Source organism: Molossus molossus, unplaced genomic scaffold (assembly GCF_014108415.1).
Source record: "Molossus molossus isolate mMolMol1 unplaced genomic scaffold, mMolMol1.p scaffold_m16_p_9, whole genome shotgun sequence".
NCBI classification, from domain to species: domain Eukaryota; kingdom Metazoa; phylum Chordata; class Mammalia; order Chiroptera; family Molossidae; genus Molossus; species Molossus molossus.
The window spans coordinates 32,229,083-32,235,220 of record NW_023425403.1 but is presented as its reverse complement, the minus strand read 5'-3'; the positions used below and the strand labels follow the sequence as shown (position 1 = coordinate 32,235,220).

General features: G+C 39.9%; 1 pseudogene; it reads left to right on the top strand.

Moving 5' to 3' along the window:
* The first annotated feature begins 537 nt into the window (after positions 1-537).
* LOC118622933 lies at positions 538-1,797 on the top strand (annotated as a pseudogene).
* Positions 1,798-6,138: the final 4,341 nt, after the last annotated feature.

The following is a 6,138-nucleotide window of genomic DNA, read 5'->3' as shown; positions in this document are numbered from 1 at the left end:
CCGAAACCCCAGCATGTGCCCTGACCAGGAATCAAACTGGGACCTCTCAGTCCATGAGACGTGGCTCAATCCACTGAGCCACACTGGCCAGCCCAAGCCAGGCATGACCTTTTAATATCTATGTAAGAGGAGATTTTCATTCATTTGCTCACTTATTCATTCAGCAAATATAAAGGGCATATTAAGTGCCAGGAATTAGTCTGTGTCCTGGAAGTGCATCCATGAAAACTGTCAAATTTAATTAGTAATTAATGAATAGTAAAACAAGGAAATAGAAAAAGTGTGTGTACTTTCTAAAGTCTTCCAGTAGTGGTAGAAGAATAAGAACCAGGATCGAGTTCTTTAATCACCAGTTTTCTGGCTCATTCTTCAATTAATTCAGTTTTGAAACAAAGTATATTAAACATATATATTAGTTTACATGCGACTGCTAGAAGTTGGGGGATACAAAAATAAAGTAGGATTCCAGCCCTTAAGAAACAGATGTGAGGCTGCTTGAACCTGAGTCTCGGCTTCTCGCCTTCCTCCCTGAACAACATGAGCTTCAGCACCGGCTCCAGCTTCTCCACAAACTACCGGACCCCAGGCTCCGTGCAATCGCCCAGCAACCGGGCCCGGCCGGCCGGCCGCGCAGCCAGCGGCTATGCAGGCGCCGGGGCTCCGGCTCCCGGATCTCCGTGTCCCACTCCACCAGTGTGCCGGGTGGCTGGGGGTCCGGGGGCCTGGTTGCGGGGGTGGTCGGGGGTCTGGCGGGCATAGGGGGTATCCGGAGTGAGAAGGAGACTATGCAATGCCTGAATGACCGCCTGGCCTCCCACCTGGAGAGGGTGAGAAGCCTGGAGGCTGATAATCGCAGACTGGAAATCAAACACCTGGAGAAGGAGGGACCCCAGATAGGAGAGTGGGGGCATTATTTCAAGACTATCGAGGACCTGAGGGCTCAGATCTTTGCAAGTTCTGCGGGCAATGCCCACACGGTTCTACAGCTTGACAATGCCCATCTTGCTGCTGGTGACTTCAGAGTCAAGTATGAGACTGAGCTGGCCATGCGCCAGTCTGTGGAGAGTGACATCAGTGGGCTCCGGAAGGTCACCGATGACACCAATATCACTCGGCTGCAGCTGGAGACAGACTGAGGCTCTTAAGGAGAAGCTGCTCTTCATGAAGAAGAACCACGAGGAGGAAGTAAATGGTCTACAAAACCAGATTGCCAACTCTGGTTTGACCCCAAAATCTCTGGACCTCAGCAAGATCATGCGGACATCCGGGCCCAGTATGACGAGCTGGCTCGGAAGAACCGAGAGGAGCTAGACAAGTACTGGTCCCAGCAGACTGAGGAGAGCACCACAGTGGTCACCTCGCAGACCGCTGAGATAGGAGCTGCTGAGAGGATCTAGCAGAGCTCAGACGTCGGTCCAGTGCCTAGAGATAGACCTGGACTCATGAGAAATCTGAAGCCAGTTTGGAGAACAGCCTGAGGGAGGTGGAGACATGCTCTGCCGTGCAGATGGAACAGCTCAGCGGGATCCTGCTGCACCTGCAGTCAGAGCTGGCTCAGACCCGGGCAGAGGGGCCGCGCCAGTCCAGGAGTACAAGACCCTGCTGGACAGCAAGGTCAAGCTGGAGGCTGAGATCGCCACCTACCGCCGCCTGTTGAAAGAAGGGGAGGACGTCAGTCTTAGTGACGCCCTGGACAGCAGCCACTCCATACAATCCGTCCAAAAGACCACCACCCACAAGATTGTGGATGGCAAAGTAGTGTCTGAGTTCAAGGACACCAAAGTTCTGGGGCGTTAACGGCAGCAGAAGTGGGGCAACCCTTTGAGGGGGTAAGAGGCCAATAAAAAGTTCAGAGATCATTGAACACTAAAAAACAAAACAAAACAAAACAAAAACCCCCACAAAAATAGATTTTAAGCCAGACAGACAGTTGCAAATAAATGGTAAGATTATGGCTCAGATACAGATAATGTAGGGAGCTCTGGAGCACGTAGTGGATGTGGGTCCCTGCACTGGAAGGGATAAGGAAGGCTTTCTGGGGAAAACCCTTCCAGCTGCCCTGGAGGGACTGGGACTGAGCCAGTATTACTGGTGAAGGAGTAGTGTCCAGGCTGGGGGAGGAGAATGTGGAACGATATTCCCTCACACTGTTCTAGTGCCATCATCTTGTTTCAATATGCCCATCTTTTATTCCCATTTTTCTGGAATTAAGTTCTTTCCTTTCTGGGCACACTAAAGTGTTTTTTTCCCCCCACCAATCTCTCTTGTCCAACAGAAGACAGAACAATGATCACCTTTGGGTGTGGGATGTATATTGACTGGAAAGAAGCAAGAGGGAGAATTCCGGGATGCTGGAATGTTCTAGATATTGTTCTTGGTGTTGTTTGCATAGGTGTATACATACTACATGCATACTAGACATCAATGAAGCAAGAAAAACCCCCAGCCCAAGTGATCTTACTTTTGTCAGTCCTATGATAACACTGTTACAGGATACAATTTTGGACTTGACGTCAGATGTATTCTAATTTTTGTTTTTTTATTCTCTGTTCATTTCCTATATAATTTTTTTTTTTCATAAATCAGATTATAAATACCACTGAAGACTTTGATTTTTTTTCTTAGGCTCATGCTTGTCCTCTGATAGGGAATCCTCACTGTCTTAGAAATAGATGAACCACATACAGGGTGCAATTCATTTTACAGTATTTTAGAAATTTCCTGCACATGCAACTGTGGAGCATTTGTTTCCATCTCTCTCTCTACATCTCAAAGAGAATAATTCTACTATTTCTCTTATAGTGTCTGGGAGAGTGAGCTATGCATATATCCGAGTACTCAATAAATAGAGAGGAAATGAGTGTGGTAAAATCCAGAAAATGTTTGTTTCTGTTTAGGTTTTTGAACTTTTTTAAAAAGAGAGGGAAAGATCTAAATAGTATACTTAAGAGGTCGTATTTCTTTCCTACCCCTAAAAAGATTAAAAGAGGAGAAGAAATAAAACAATCTTGAAGTTAGAGGAATAAAATACCCACTGAACAAATTTGACTTATTCAAGTTTTATGAATCTCCAAATAGCATGTTTAAGTAGCTTTGCTAGCGGTTCAATATGCGTGTCTGCCAAGTAAGGTAACTGTTAAAGAAAAGAGTTCTTTGCATTTTCTCAGCCCAAAAACTGAGTTGGTAGTTTAGTTTTTGCTCTTAGAAAATATCAGGTAAAAAAGAAAAAAATTGCCACCTATGTAGTGATTGCAGAACAACATCAATAACAGATCTAATCTAAGGTAAAGCAACTCACAGGTCAGCTGCACCTTCATGTAAGGATAAGGAAAGCTAAGCCTGGATTCTTTCCACGTTGCTCAGGCTGGGTGATATTTGAGACTAGCCAAGGCAAAACTCATTGAGTATTTTCAAAACTCTCCAACAAAGCTGTATTATAAACTTAAACTTGTTAAGTGACTAGATTTTAAGTGTTCCCAACAATAGAAAAAATGATGACTATGCGACTTGATAGAAGTGTCAGCTAAAGCTACTATGACAATCACATTGCAATATAAGTGTATCAAATCAATATGTTGAACACCTTAAAGTTACACAATATTGTATGTCAGATATAACTCAATTTAAAAAGTGAAAGCAAAACAGAAACAAAAAATTCCTATAGGGCTCCCCTTGGTGACCTCTGTGCCCAATTCTGTGTTCTTCCCACTGGGCGGCAGGTGGGCGGATCCCACAGTGCTCCTGTGGTCCAGAACCCGAGGAGCACTGTGCCCGCCGTGGGCTGTGTCCTGTCCTATAGGAGTGATCAGTCACACCTTGTCTAGCTTTAATATCTTTTCCTCAGGATTCTGATCTCACCATCCAAAGGTTAGTTGTTGATCCTAGATCCAAACTGTGCAGATATGTTTACGAATGCAATCTTGCTAATGAGCAATGTTATTATACCACACTGCACCCCTTTACTTTCATTAATCAAATGTGCATTAAAATACCTTATTGTAGAACACTGAGAAAACACAATACTCTTTTAACTCTTAAAAATAATTTAGCATAAATAATGCTGAAACAGATGTGTTAGGAATGATTCTTATTATGTGACTGGCAAACTAGGTGTGATGCCTTTGAATCCAAATAGATATTAAGCTGGTTAAGCCAAATGTTGGGTAACTGTAAGCCATGCAATATTAAAGGCCAAAAAGGAACCCTTACTAGTTGGAACCATGATTTTTCTTTTATGTTTATAAAAATTGCTGGAGAATTTTTTTGGGAAAAAAGAGTGACATTTTTAAATTTAGTTTGAAGGAGAGACAAAATTTATTATAATAAAGACCTGTCCCATTTATTATAATATATTTTTATCATATGTTAAAATATATATGAGATAAAATGTTCAAATATAAAGTAATCAAAATTTAACTGGGTTGATTGATGCCACTTATATACAAAGAGGATATATTCTTTTATAATTACATAAATTTTTTATGTAAATTTTTAATGTTAGTAAAAAGATCAGAGAGTGCTTATTAATACAATGCTTTAATCATATTTTAATATTTTTCTTTTCCAAGACAGTCTATATTAACATGAAATTGTTACACACCGAAACTATGGAGATAAATGGAAACAGACAATGTGTTCCTTCTGAACAAGGACTTCTTTAATGTGAGAAAAAATAGGACAGTGATTGGTGAAGGATAATACTGAGAGAACTGATGGATCAACCTTGGGGCCTGAAAGGGAGCCTGTTGAAAAAATCACAATGGTGAGAAAAACTGCTTTAGAAAGACGTCCAGAAAAATAGTCAAGATATCATAGCATGTTATCTTCAGAGTCAATATTAACATGATCAGGTACCAAAAAATAACTCAGGAGAAAGAAAAAGAAGGAGATTTGATAAATGAATTTGAACTAGATCTTAGGAAGAAATAGTTTGACCTCGAAACAGGACATTTTCCTTCATTTATCCATTCATTGTTAACATCTGGTATATCTCAGTGCTATGTTTAGGAAGATGTTCTATTGTCAACTCTGATGAAGGCAAGGAAAGTGGCCTGGGGAGGGAGGTTTTAGAGGGAAAACTAAAAATGGGATAGGTCTTTATTATAATACATTTTATAATGAATTAAAATTATAATTCACTGCAACCCCACTACACAGGTAGGAAAAATAAGCTACAAAAGGTCATGCGGTCCTAGACCTCAGATTCCACAGCTTAGCTGACATTAACCTCATTATTGATGTTCATCTAGATTCTCATTAACCTCTGACCCATGCTGAACATGCTTCAGGTGAAAGGGAATAAAGATCATATTGTAATATGAACAAATTACCCTGTTAAATATTTAAATGTTTACTAGTAGGCCATAGGCCGAAATAACTCACATGCAGTAGTTAGATACTAAGCTGCTGTACAGTAGCCTATTAACTATAAAATGCACTTGACAACAGATTAATTTTTAACACTTTTAATTAACAAAGAATGAGCAAGATAAAATTGAAAATGAAGAGCCACACTGAGTCTTAAATGGTGAGCAATTTGGAACTAGTAATGTCCTGTTTTTTTTTTTTTGTTTTTTTTTTTCATGTGTGAAAATAATCCAGCATGGTTAAACATGTTTTGCTTTTTAATATTTTCTTATCAGAAGTGAAACACCCTCATTTATATGGTTATCCAGTTGTGTTATATGTTAAGATGGAACATGTATAGTAATATTTAAAATGTTATTTCTTCATGTAATAGATCTGATGGATAAACAATTGAGAAATGATAGAGTCCTAATAGCAACTTTTGAAAGAAAAGAATGGTTAGAAAACATTCTCATTTATGAAATAGGCTTTTCAATTACCTATGGATTTTCATTAGTCATGTCTTTCTTGCTTTAGGCCAATTCTTAATATTAGAGATAAGATATAGAGTTTATTCAAATACACACACACACACACACACACACACACACACACACACACTTCATCAAAGTTAGAACAAATTATGCTTAGCCAAAATAATCATGGTTTCCATTCATAGAAATTGAAAATGGTTGACATCCAGATATGTACCATATAATAGTTTTTAAATAGATAGGTATTATTAAATCACATCATCCTTTAAATTAAGACTATCAAAGAAAACATAATTTA